This window comes from Eurosta solidaginis, chromosome 1 (assembly GCF_040869045.1).
Source record: "Eurosta solidaginis isolate ZX-2024a chromosome 1, ASM4086904v1, whole genome shotgun sequence".
In the NCBI taxonomy this organism is placed as follows: Eukaryota; Metazoa; Arthropoda; class Insecta; order Diptera; family Tephritidae; genus Eurosta; species Eurosta solidaginis.
In genome coordinates, this window is record NC_090319.1 from 355,979,919 (window position 1) to 355,993,369 (window position 13,451).

A 13,451-nucleotide genomic window follows, 5' to 3' on the forward strand; every position below is an offset into this window, starting at 1 on the left:
GAAATAAACGCCCAATGTCCGTAATTTTTCGAAAACTGAAATACATATCTTTTTAAAATGCTGGATGTAAGCTTAAGTACGGTTACGGACGCGACAAATTTTTCGCAATGAATTACACTATATGACTTTGAAAATATATTCCTTGCGAGGCATCAAGTTTTAGGCCTAGGCAAACAAAATCTGCATACCTGGAATTTCGAATACGCCCTTAGTCCGGGCTAAGGGCCCAAAACCACCTTTTCATAAGCGGAGACGTATACTGGTATATAACTTTCCCTGTGTTTATTCTTCGATAAATTTTTAGGTCATTCAATAGAGTACGTTCTTGTGCTTCTAACGATGTACAAATGTTAGTTTTATGGAGGAAATAGAACAAAAGTACAAAATAAATCAAAATTTAAAGAGAGTACGTTCTTGTGCTTCTAACGATGTACAAATGTTAGTTTTATGGAGGAAATAGAACAAAAGTACAAAATAAATCAAAATTTAAAGAGGCCGTAATAAATCCATTGAAATTTGAATAAGATTTTCCGATTTAACCATTTCTAGTCGTTCAAATATATTCACAAGAAAAGTGCAAGCTAGTTTGTATGCTGTTTTTGTGTCTTCATATGAAATTGTTGAATACACCAGTAACCAATAAAACCTATATTAAACTTAAAAATTCATATATTTTTGAAATCAGAACTGATTTAAGATTTTTCTCAGATAATCCTCTGTATATATATATTAAAAAAGAGATACAACAATTTAAATTTTCGTCATATTTTGTAAGTATTCTATAACATCAATCAAGGAATCAACAGTTTATGCACTGCTGAAGGCACAAAATGCCCCATTTCTGAGAACATATTAGTTTTGTTCCTTGGCTTAACAGACATACAGTTATAGGCCTAAATATGTGGATCAACTAATGGAAGAGAGATAACGGACTTGACAGATTTTAGACACCAATAAAAAATGTTACCCGAACTTTCCGGAAAAATTTTGGTAAACAGAGGCTGTATTCAGTAAGTGTCTGTTTTGAAATGTACATTTTTCTTTCAGACAAATTATATGAAGAAAAAGTGTACATCTTAAAATTCAACCTTACTGAAATACCCCCCAGACTTATTTGACATCTGACAGCTTTTTTCATTTTAAGTACTAGGAAAATAATAAGCATAAGGGCAGGATCAATTTATAAAACCTCCGTTTTCCAAAGTTTATTAATGCTAAATAAAAGACTAGACAAAATTTTATTAAAAGCAAAAGGACGTTATATTTTGCTAGTCTGACCACTTTTGATTTCCGGTTTGTGATGGAACTTATTTGGGAATCGCCCACATATAAATAAACAAAACAATTGCAAACAAATTTTGTCTTGAAAAAGTATAGCAAAAGGCGTAATTTCATTTCACTAGAATATCAATAAATACATTTTGTTTGTTATTTTGGTAGAGCAAAATCTGTTTGATCAGCTAATTAGAACAAACAAAAAACAAGTATGGGTGCATAAGTTTCAGAGTAACCGAATATTATATACTCAGAGTGAGTTTGATTTGTTAGGCTCTGGAAATATTTTGTAATGCTTGATCGGAATAGAGGCGTGGCATCGACCACTAAAACGTCCATTAAAAAAATGCCCCCAATCTCCTCTTACAATAAAACTTGTTTAGTGAAATATCATTGATACAAAACTATTCTTCGCTAAGATATAGCTTATTATTCTAGTCTACGACCCTTTTAAACATCTTGTATACAAAAGTGGGCGTGGTCTTTAACGGATCCCATCCATATTTCCTAGAAATATTTCCTACGATAAGGAAAATATGTGTACCCAATCTTATTACGATCCTTTAATTTTTCTTCGAGTTATGGCTCCCGAAACATAGAACATTGTTTGGACACAATGGGGCCATTTTCAGAAATTAAAATTTTTTTCATTTCTTGTTATAATTTCACTTGGAAAATGAAACGCCATTGATATAAAACAAAGATAGAGCTTATTTTATTCGTCCACGACCCTTTAAAAAATCTTTCATATAAAAATGGGCGTGGTCCTTCACCGATTTCGCTAATTTTTCGTCGAAGCATTCTTTATAGTAAATGCAACCTCTCTGTCGAATTTTGTTATGATAGGTTGAACGACTTTTGATTTATGATTAATAATATTTATAAAATTGATTTTATCACATGTGGGCGGTGCCACGCCCATTAAAAAAAAATCTAAAATCTTAATATAAGTCCACACATCAAATTTTAACATTTTAGATGAATTATTTACTAAATAATCAGGTTTTATGTGTTTTCCAAAATGTTGTATATGTAAAGGAGGGGCGTGTTTACCATCCGATTTCCTTCATTTTTAATAGCGATGGGAGATGAGCGCCAAGGAACCCATATACCAAATTGCAATACTTTATTCTCCATATTTACTCAAGTTATCATGTGCAAATGGACGGATAGCTGGACATGGCTAAATCAATTCCTTTTTTCATCCTCAGCATTTTGATAAATAGAAGTCTATATTTATCTCGATTCGTTTATGCCCGTTATGTTACCAAAATTAATACAATCTAAGTGCAAAACGCTGAGTATAACAAGATTGAACTTGTGTAGTTTTAACTTAAATTTAGGTGTATTTTTGTTATTTCAAATTCCTGAGATCTTATTTTTTATTTACATAACTCAATTAGGTATAAATAGCGCCGACAAAATTTATGTCGGTATACTTTATACTTTAAAAGTGGTAGAAAAGGTTTTGAATCCAATGACTCTACGAAATCAATTGGCACTGCTGTTTGTGCTGCTTAGCTGTCCTGCGCAATTTCATATTATAGATGGCAAATATATAAATATAACGTACAGCCCACATACAGTTGCAATACTTAAAGATGGAGACTATGTATGTGTTGGTTCCATAGTCAGTGCTGATTCGGTTGTTACAGTTGCTCATTGCGTATATCATACACCTGAAAGCGAATTCGACATTGTAGCTGGTGCAACCAATATAAACAAAGAAAAAGGGCAACGACGCAAAGTGAAAGTAGTACGTTATAATGTTGAACCATTTTCAAAAGTAAGTCCTTTTGATTTAGCTGTGGTTAAAGTGGATATACCCTTTGACCTGAATAATGCAACAGTACAAAAAATAGAACTTTGTAATGATAAATTAGACCGGCGCTCAACGCTGCAAATTAGTGGATGGGTTTCGGTACCTGAACACAGAAGATCTCGTGCTTCTCCTCTCAAAACTAAGTCCGTGCTAATAAAAGACTGGTGGTACTCGTATGATTCAAACTCACGAAAACTAGTAATTTCTAATAAAAGTAATAAGTGGTTTGGAGAATCTGGAACTGCAGGTGTTAAGAATGGACGAATTTGTGCGGTGGCAGAACAAACGTGTAGAAAAGCCAAATGTCCGCGTACATACATAGATGTAACAAATCACCGTGTTCAAAAATTTATAACAGACAATATGTAACTGAATTGTGTTATTATAAATTGACTGTTGATTGGAATATCAACCTAACACGGCTGAGCGCCTAATTTCGAAACATTTTCAGATAGGGCGTTTTCGAAACAGCAGTTGAGATATGGTGATATTCCGCTCAGCAGTCAAAGTGATGATATTTTTTTTCATATATCATGTAGAAATAAATTGTAATAATTATGAGTAAATAGATATTTTTTATTGTATGCAATGAAAGTGTGATGCATGTAAATGAATTAAGTTGTGAGACCAAACTTTGATCACAAGTTTAAAGTTCCCTCGTGTATGAGGTTCCCATGAGATAAAAACAAAATTGCATAATGACTGCTTTAAAGCCCTGGCAAACTCCATGTAAAACAGCTGATCCAACGAATTCTATGGAAGTCAATCTTATCGGTTATTGAAACCTTAGTCATAACGATATCATAGCCAACCAATTAGGTTTTGGTTTTCCGCCATATCCATAATCTATAAATTTTTGCGTTTACGAATTTAATCACATTTTGGGGATTTTATTTTTCTTTTGGAAATGTTTCGTATTTTCTATTTTATTCAGTTATGACATTTCTTAAATTAACATTAACAATATACATTTATCTATGATTAAATGAAAATATGGTTACGAATTGGGCGTTATGAATATGGCAAATTTTCCAGAGCCTTTAAAGAGTCGATATTTTACCAAAAAAGGAGTTTACTTTGGCAATAGCTGTCGCTGGATGTCGCACTGATCGACCTTTTTGGAAAACCCTCGGAAAGCTGTGCCACTATTTAAAACAAAATACTTGCAGCGGAACTACGCATTCTCCTGAAATGAGAAATGGCTTTGCTGCGTTTGCCGGAAAAGGATCTTTTCAGAACGGCCACACTCTTGTCAGTGTGTCACTTGTAAGGTATGGTTGCATCGGACGGGTTGTTCTTGGCTAAACCCTACGTCCTCGTCACATTTACAAATCTTTTGTACCTCCTTGCTGTTCACGCCCAAGGGCGTGCCATAGCCTACGCTTTAGCGCCTCCCCCCTACTACCCTCTAGCAGTTCCGCTGCTCAACAAGCCACAACAAGTACGCGCTGTTGCTCGCGCCCCACGACGCCACCAGCTCATACGACCGCTCCCACTCATAACTACAATCTTCATAGTAGAGTGGGTAGCAATGCCGAGCATCAGCCCCAGTCCCCGTCTTCTCCTCCCCCTCTTTCCGACACTAGCATTCGAGTAGGTCAGGGAAACATACTCTTAGTCTATACCACTTTCTGCACCGTTTTCCAGCACTGAATATATATATGTTGCGATATCTGCCCAATGCAGCTCCTGCTTTGTACGGTGGTACTTTCCTAGATGTTCTGGTCTCAGTGACGGCAACCCCCCGACGGGCTTCACCGGGTACTCCAATACTTACCTAGGGATGTCCAGTCCCAGGGCCATAACAGCAATTGCGTCCTGGCCTCCCTCAACTCAGGCGTAGTCACCCGTCAGTTACCCCCAGAGTGACGACGTCTTGCCCGTTGCACTTCTGAATACTGCAGTTAAACTGTAATGGGTTAACTGGGAAGGTCACGGAGATAGTTGATTTTATGAAGCGGCATAACTTCCGCATTGCTGCGATCCAAGAGACTAAACTCACAGTAAGATCTGCTTTGCAGATCTGCTTTGCAGATCTGCTTTGGGTACAACGTGCACAGAAAAAATCGCGAGAGCGGAAATGGAGGAGGTCTCGCGTTTATCATCCATGACTTAGTGCAATATAATTTATTTGATCCCGACATCGGCTGCAAGAACATTGTACTGGAACATCAAGGCATATCTGTCCGGTTAGGCGATGTAAATTTAGAAATCATCAACATCTACATCCCTCCTGCCACTTGTTGCCCCTGTGGATACTGCCGTCACATCAGCGCACTACTCACTGGCAATAATCGCGTTATCTTAGGCGATTTCAATGCCCACCATGATTTAACTTACAGTTGGACAGCATGGCAGACCAAATAGAAGAAACGACGTTTTGCGCGATAAACGCACCCGTATGATAGGAAGGTGTCACAGTTCCTCAGCTATATCAATCGTGAGCGCAGTACTAGTAAACTGCGTCAACTGGCAGCCGATGGTAACATTGACATCCGGCCACCTACCCATACTCCTTTCGATCGAGCGATCTGCCGACTTCATCACCATTGAGAAACGTACTTTCATCAACTTTATTAAAAGAAAGTGTGAAGATTATAAAACTTATACTGACAATCTTTTTGCTGCCCTCCCTAGCCCTACAGATGCCCGTCAAGGGGAGTGTGCTCCCCCCGCGACCCTAGCGAGAGAACGTGACCTTATAAGACACCACGATCCCGGCGACCCCCAAATAAGGGATATAAACCAACGCATTAGATTGCTAGTGGATCAACACAACCGGGCCAAATGGGAGGAGCACTTAAAGAGTTGTAACCTCTCTGCTGGTGTAGGTAAGCTATCGTCCACAGTGAAGTCCCTATCGAACCAGACTAAGCACAATAACAAAATCTCCATCGTCTTTGGCGATAAAGTGCTGTCGGATATGAAAAAATGCGCGAACGCTTTTTGCCGACAATATGTAATGCATTCTACGGTTGACAAAGTCAGACGGCGAGCCAACAGACGCGCAAACAAGCATAAGTACATCAAGCTAAACCATCTAACGCAGTAGGCCCAGGCTGTATAGCCATGCCGGTGCTTAAAAAACTAGGCAAAGAGGGATTTCATTATCTAGCGCATGTCTTTAACCTGTCCCTGTCCACCTTGTCATCCCCGAAAAATGGAAAATGGCCATGGTGGTTCCGCTATTAAAGTCTGAGAAACCAGCTAACATAGGAGATTCTTATTGTTCGATATCTCTCCTATCGCCAGTAGCCGAGACACTTGAAGCCATTCTGTTTCACTATTTCACTGCAAATTTGCGTCTTGCCAATCATCAGCATGGCTTTCGAAAACTACATAGCACTACCACCGTGCTAAATGCAAATAAATTGCGGAATAAATGAAAACCCCCACCATAGGACAGTACTCGTTGTGTTAGACCGGTCAAAAGCTTTTGATACGGTCAACCACGGCACGTTACTGCAAGACCTGGAAGGGTCCTCCCTTCCTCCAAGTCTCAAAAAGTGGACTGCAAATTATCTGTATGGTCGGCAAGCCTCGGCGCAATTCAGGAACATAACATTTAAACCTAGAAGAATTAAATAGAGGGTACCACAGGGTGGTGTCCTATCCCCACTTCTGTTTAATTTGTACATATCGAAGCTACCTTCACCACCAGAAGGAGTCACTTTCGTTTCCTACGCCAATGACTGCACAATAACGACCACAGACCCAGGCCCACACATCGATGACCTTTATAATAAAATAAACACCTATCTCCATGGTTTCTCCAGTTTTTTCGCCTCGCGATATCTGACATTGTCACCGACCAAATCACCGGCGACCTTATTTACAACAGAAAATATTTAATATGACCATATTATACATTCTAGGCCATTCCGCCCTAGTTTTATGAGGAACGTAGGGTCACCAGAGCCTCGGCTGCTAAAGAAACAGGTCTCTGTTTTCTGCGGGGGAAGTACTACACTCGCGGGTAAAAGACATATGCGTTCCAACTAAGGGTATGAAGCTTGTTCGGGAATATCCAACATTGTTGCCTGCCTAGCTCGACAGTTCTCCATCTCACCTCCTCTCTCACTCAAGATACTTCTTTGCCTTCATCTCCCTCCTCTTTTGCCACTCACTTCTTCCTATATTTCTCTCTCAACTTCTAATCTTTAGTTTTTCCTCCTTTACCTTTTCTTTTTAACTTTCATCTTAGTCTTCCGTTTCATCATCCTCCTACTCTCCTTATTTTGGTTACTATTATTAATTCCTTCCTCTGTTTATTCGATCACCTTTTCCCTTTCCCTCTCATATTCCTGCTGTTTATATTGTTATTATTTTTATTTTCATATTCATTCCTATTTCCCCTTCTTCCCCTGATCCAATACGTCTCTGTCGAATTTAAAATCTCTATATATTCTTTCGCAGGTATACCGATTTTCGATTTTTCCCTGAAGAAGGCACGTGACCGCTCACGCATCCGAAACTATTTATAAAATATTTCATGCCAGCGACCACAGCACGTCTTATCTCGGAAAGGACGCCTTGTCTGAGGTTTCTATTTAAAAACACTATTTCTCATTTGTATCAAAAGAGAGAGGGATGTGACTATTTCGCACTGATTGGTTTTTCGATCGTGATTATTCGATCGTGCATATTCAGGTCACTAGAAGCCGTTAAATAAGGTCACGCACTCGTCTTAAATAATTAAACAAAAACTGTATAGTAAAATATAAATACATATTTATTCAAGTGCTTCATTTCATAAAACATTATTCCTTTCGAAAAGCTGTTAAAGCTGTTCTTGAACGCGACGATTAAAGAAAGCATAATAAAGGAAAAGGTAAGTAAAATTTATTCAATAGTAAACAAGTACAGAGAAGCTTTGCCTAACGTAAAGCTCTATTAGGCGGACACCTTTCTTGGACGGGCATTTTTCATGCGCCAAGTTTTAGGTACAATTTTCAGAACAAATTGCCCTTCGTTAGACGGTCATCGTCTACTAGGCGGGACGCGGACCGTTATTTGCTATAAAATGGGATGAAAAAACTCCACTAAGCGGATGCGAACCTATTATTGGCAGATATTGAGAACTGTTTTCATAACAAATCAATCGAAAACCTCCCTTGGATGGACGCAAACTCCTCGTACGCGAACAAAGTGTGATCATATATGTGGTTGCATACATATGTAAATATTTTCCAAATGAAAAAGGGGGAACTCCGAATAAAATGGATTTTATGTTCGAAAAAAAATTTAGTTTAAGTAGTGTCATAGTGTTGTGCGCATACAATGAAATTTGCATTAGTAAAATTTCCAAGTTTAAAAAGCGAACCACTAAGTATCACTTTGATATAAATAAAAACCAAGGATTGCCGGATTGCCTGAAGTTAAGTTGAACTGGCCGGCCCGTAAGGACCTCATACAAACAGAAGTTTATTCGACGACCAAATTATAACCCCCTCAAGAACCATAACCTATGAAATAACTATGCACGTCCTGTTGGAAAATACTAGACGTTTTCTAGGGCCTATGCCACTAGGTTTTTCTAAACCTCAAAATTTGATTTGAAATTATTTTTGCCACTTTGCAAGGTTAGGTTAGGTTAAGAGGGCGTGCGTGAGTGATACACACACTTCCACTCGGAGACATTTTTGTGCATTGTGAGTGCCCTCAGTAAGTACAGGGTGGCGGCAAATTCGTTTAGACCCATTACCTCCTAGCGGTCCTCAACGCACCACTTGCTTTCCCTGATGAACCCAAGAAGAAGCGAGACGTCTACCTTCCCAACCTCTGCCAGGCGGTCGAAAAAGCGTGAGGCCAGAAATCTGAGCCTTATACTTTCAAGTGGCATCGGCATCCTCTTCCTCCACAACCTGACAACTTCTGCAGAGGGAGCTTGTTGGTATTCGCCACCGTCGGAGCATTGGTGCGATAGCATAATGACCTGTGATGACACAAGTAAGTACCCTCACCGCAGATTTGTTCAGTTTGAGAAGGAAGCTGGTGACCTTCCTATCCTAGCATGCCCATAAGGACCTTGAGACCTCGCAGTCAATCCTATTGGTCCATAGCAAGTCCGTTGCACTGTTCTCATATTCGTCGAATCTCCCTAAGAGACAACTCAGAGGCGGTCGGACGGAGCTGTCCACCTCACTTATGTCTAAGTCGGAACCATCTCATCCGCGATGCCATCTTGCAAACACACGCTTGGTTTCATACTTTTCCTTTTTGGTTGATCACATGCAGATATTATCTCCTTTCGCAATTCATCCACTTTTTTACCATCTTTTTGTACATGACGGCGGCGCTATAGCGTTTGTAAGCTTCCCCTTGTCTCAAATTCTTCCATGTGTTTATTTGCTCTCTATGTTGTTGTGTTATGTTGACACCTCTCTTGCTTAAGCGGTCTCCTCTCTTGGACGGAAATGACCAAAGGTGAATGTCCATCCAAAAGAGGTTTCACTGTAATAATAAAATCAAAACTTATAAGGTTTTTTAATTTTTTTTATCAATTGAATAAATTCAATGCAGTCGATTTTGTTGCGACAGCGTTTAAAAAATCTCAACAATGTAAACTTGGGCAACAATGAATATTAAAAATTTGCAAATCCACAAAAACACAAATCATTAAATTTACTTTAAAAATTTTGCACATAAAACCCCTTGATTAGCACTTGAAAATTATTCACAGCTCAAGCTTCTACAACTCAATATCAACTTACAAAATACTGAAGCTAAATTTATTGACGCTATCAACATGAAACTCGTTGTCCTTTTCTTCATGGTGGTTGTATGCCTCTTCCTAGATCAGGCACAAGCTCAGTGTCCAAATACACCAAGTAAGTAACTACTAATCGATCCTCATGAAACTCGTTATACATTTTTTTTTAAATATATTCTCCCAGGACGTCCTAATTGCCAAAACCCCATTGTTAGGGGTAATAGCGGTAGAGGCTGCCAAGCTGGCGTCAGGTGGGGATTCGATGGACGACGTTGCATTAGTTATCAATATCGTGGCTGTGCTGGCAATTCGAATCGTTTCTGCAACTTAGCAGCCTGTAGACGAACCTGTGAACGAAGTGGGTAGAGTAACAGCAATCGATACCTTCAAAATCAGGCGAACTTAATGGGATATGTGACCACGGAAATTTTAATTACAAATATATATGTAAAGACATGAGTACTTTATTTAATAAATATTAATCGATTTGCAAGCAATTATAAAATGTCTCCTTTATTTGGCTTTTAGTTATAATAAGCTTTTTAGCTTTGGGAATCAACTTGGTTAGGATACTCACCCCCCAGTTGTAAATGTATGCATAAAACATCGATAGTTGAGGCATGAATTGGACCTATGTATGCGTGCCAGTATCATTGCACGTTTATTTCTTATTAACACGTGTAGTTTCTCAGAGAGCATGCATACTCTATTACTCCCTTTATACTAATTCTGTATGCATATGGTTGTATTAATGCCGAATGCATACAAAATTTTGTTTCGAATACATACATTTTAAATGTTTAAAGGCTTATTTACTTACTTAATTAGCGTTTAACCGTTTAAACGGTTATGACCGTCCAACAAGGCGCACCCAAATCGCTTGTTCTCTCTGCCAATCGGCGCCAATTGGTCACACCAAGGGAGTTTAAATCGATTTCCACCTGGTCCTTCCAGCGGAGTGCTATCTGTTACACAAAAAAAAAATCCTGAAAACGAAGAAAAAATGGGACTATTTCTGCGCCACAGAAACGCTTGCCTTTATATAGGCAAGTTATCGTCTCAAAAACTGAGACCTTATTTCCTGGGTTTTAGAAATAATTTTCCTAAAAATGGATTCTTTTATTCTCTGCGCTAACTCGTTGTACACAAAAATAAGAAAATCTTACTCATAATATTGAAACATTCTTCAATTTAAAGAGGTCTTTCTATAAGAAACCATTTGAGGTAAATGTTTTTTTTGAGTGTACGCAATTTTTGGGACGAGTATTAACTTACAAAGTTATCTCAAATGTTTTCAATTTAGAAAAACGTTGTCACGTATTGGATTTTGTGATGATATGTCGCCTTTGCGTAGATTCACAGCTCTTATGTATACGACCTTTTTCAGTTTTTCTGAATTCGTCTAAATCTATTGCGATGTTCTTAATATCTCGGTTGCATTCGAGCATTTTCATAAAAACGCCTGGTGATTTGTATGTTTTTCGTATTGTTACGAATATTAGCAACACTAAGGGGTATTGCCATCTCTAAGCCGATGCTAAACAATGATTTGTGTGCACATCAATAATTCAATCATTATGTGCAAGTATTACTCGCGCGCAGAAGTTATAAACGTAGTTGTGGCTGGTGATTTTGTAGCTGATAACTAACTAGTAAGTTCTGGAATGGAAAAGCCTAGAAGTATGCAACGAGAAATCAAAAAGTATAAAAGGCGCGACAGTAGAGGCGCAAAAGTTCAGTTTTATTTGAGCTATCAAGCAGTTTCGATTAAGACGCTATCTAGCGAGCAATAGCAGTATTATTTTGAAAATCAGTTTCAGTGTTATTGTGAAGTACTTTAATAAAGGCCATTTTTCCATTATTCAATATTGGAGTTATTTATTTAACAGTTTAGTGATTCGAACGTTGGCAGAAGATTGCAAATAAGAGGATTTGCAAATTAATTCGTTACAGTATTTAAATCTGTGATCGCAAGTCATAACAGCCTATGTTTAAAAGCATGTCATCAAAAGGTTGTATAAAGCGCTTCAAATCTCAAATATACACGTCCAATATACACAAAAAGCATTAAAAATCGATAGTGAAAATATGGACCATTATACATAACTAAAATCTAAAATCTTTCATATTTATTTAGTTGTATTAAAACCCCAGAGATGTTCAAAAATTTGTTTGTTGAAGTGCATATCACAATACATATACAAAATTATATATACATTGAAACTTATTGAAATTGAAAAAAAAAAAAAAAAAAAAAAAAAAATAATTGAATTGCCCATAGGACTGTTTCCTTATTTCATACATTGGTGTCAACAATGGCTTTGCAGAGAACTTTGTTAGGACTTTCTGTTTGCGCAAGTGCCGCTGGTTTAAAGATCTGCCGTAGGCTCTTTAAAGGGGTTATCATTGCAGAGTTTCATTATAGCTACAAGAAGAAGAAGACCAAGAGCAGCACACTGATTATGTAGAACCTATATCAACATTTTTCAGCGGGGTTCTGATTTGAAGTGACACTGTATCTATAGAGCCCTTTCCACTAAACTACTCCCTGTTAAGATAGTAGACAAAGTAGATGAAGCTTAAGTTCTGAATATAGTATACAGCGCACGGAATTGAAACTTGCGCATTGTTGGAACTCCAGCATTTATACTACCATAGACTCCGACCCATACAGAAAAAAGTTCTGCCCCGCAAAGTATCTCATGCCATGATGAGAGTGGTAAATCCGTACTCTGGTTGCGAAGATTCAGTTAAAACATTGAACTAGAAATGTCTGACCCCATATTTGATACAAAAAGGACTTTGGACAGAACGTCGTTGAATCTCCAATAGATTTATCCAAAGTCAAGGTTAGTCTTATCTGGATTAATGACTTAATTAACCGTTAACCATTTAAACATTTAATCGTTCCTGGTTCCAAAGGAATGACAGTTTCTGTCGTATAACAAATCAAGCTCGCCTTTTCTGGTTTTTTCTTACCTGGCGCTAATTTGAGGGATGTTAAATCGTTCCCACAAAAATACGCTGGAGGGGCTTGCTGTAATTTTTCCCATAACTTAGAGATTAACTTAAAGATAGATTTTCCGAACCTTCGATGGCTACAACGTATGATGGAGAAGATCGTGGGAGAGGAATAAAGGTAGTATCGCATTCACATTTATAATGCTTGTGCCACCTGTTGCCAGTGAGATGAACGTCTAAATTTCAGTACGCTGCACAGGGACCGCAACCTCTGACATTTCAATCCACTTGCCGACAGTTGACTAAAAAATCGTATTTGTTGTCCGATTTGGCTTCAAATGCGATTTGTGAAAAACTAACAAAGATAGAAAACTGCTGTTTAATCCATTGGAAAGAGCGTTAGATTCCCTATAATAATCACTCAAAAAGTGAATAACGGTATTTTCGCACAATAGGGTCGTTTTATGATTCCAGGTCACATATATTAAAAATAAAGTTTTAAAATCTGTGTTACAGTTCGAAGAGAGTACTCTTCTTCATTGGCTACCCGTTTCTATTCGATCTGCCGAACATCATTTTTTACATCTTAGTCCTTGGAACCAGGTGAAGTAGGAAACACAAGTCTCGCCTACTGCATTTAAAATTGGATATTAATCGTCAATTGTACAAGGAGAGATATTG

At 38.1% G+C, this 13,451-nt stretch overlaps 2 protein-coding genes across 9 annotated transcripts in view; one reads left to right on the forward strand and one right to left on the reverse strand.

The window, feature by feature from the left end:
* LOC137238116 (protein transport protein Sec24D-like) overlaps positions 1–10,302 on the forward strand; it is a 58,693-nt gene extending 48,391 nt beyond the window's left edge. The window contains exons 8-10 of the mRNA XM_067762745.1: positions 7,514–7,928; positions 9,780–9,927; positions 9,994–10,302. The gene's annotated coding sequence lies outside the window, so the exon portion shown is untranslated. The remainder of the gene's footprint in view (positions 1–7,513; positions 7,929–9,779; positions 9,928–9,993) is intronic.
* Ptp99A (Protein tyrosine phosphatase 99A) overlaps positions 1–13,451 on the reverse strand; it is a 272,777-nt gene that overhangs the window by 23,082 nt on the left and 236,244 nt on the right. The window lies entirely within an intron of this gene.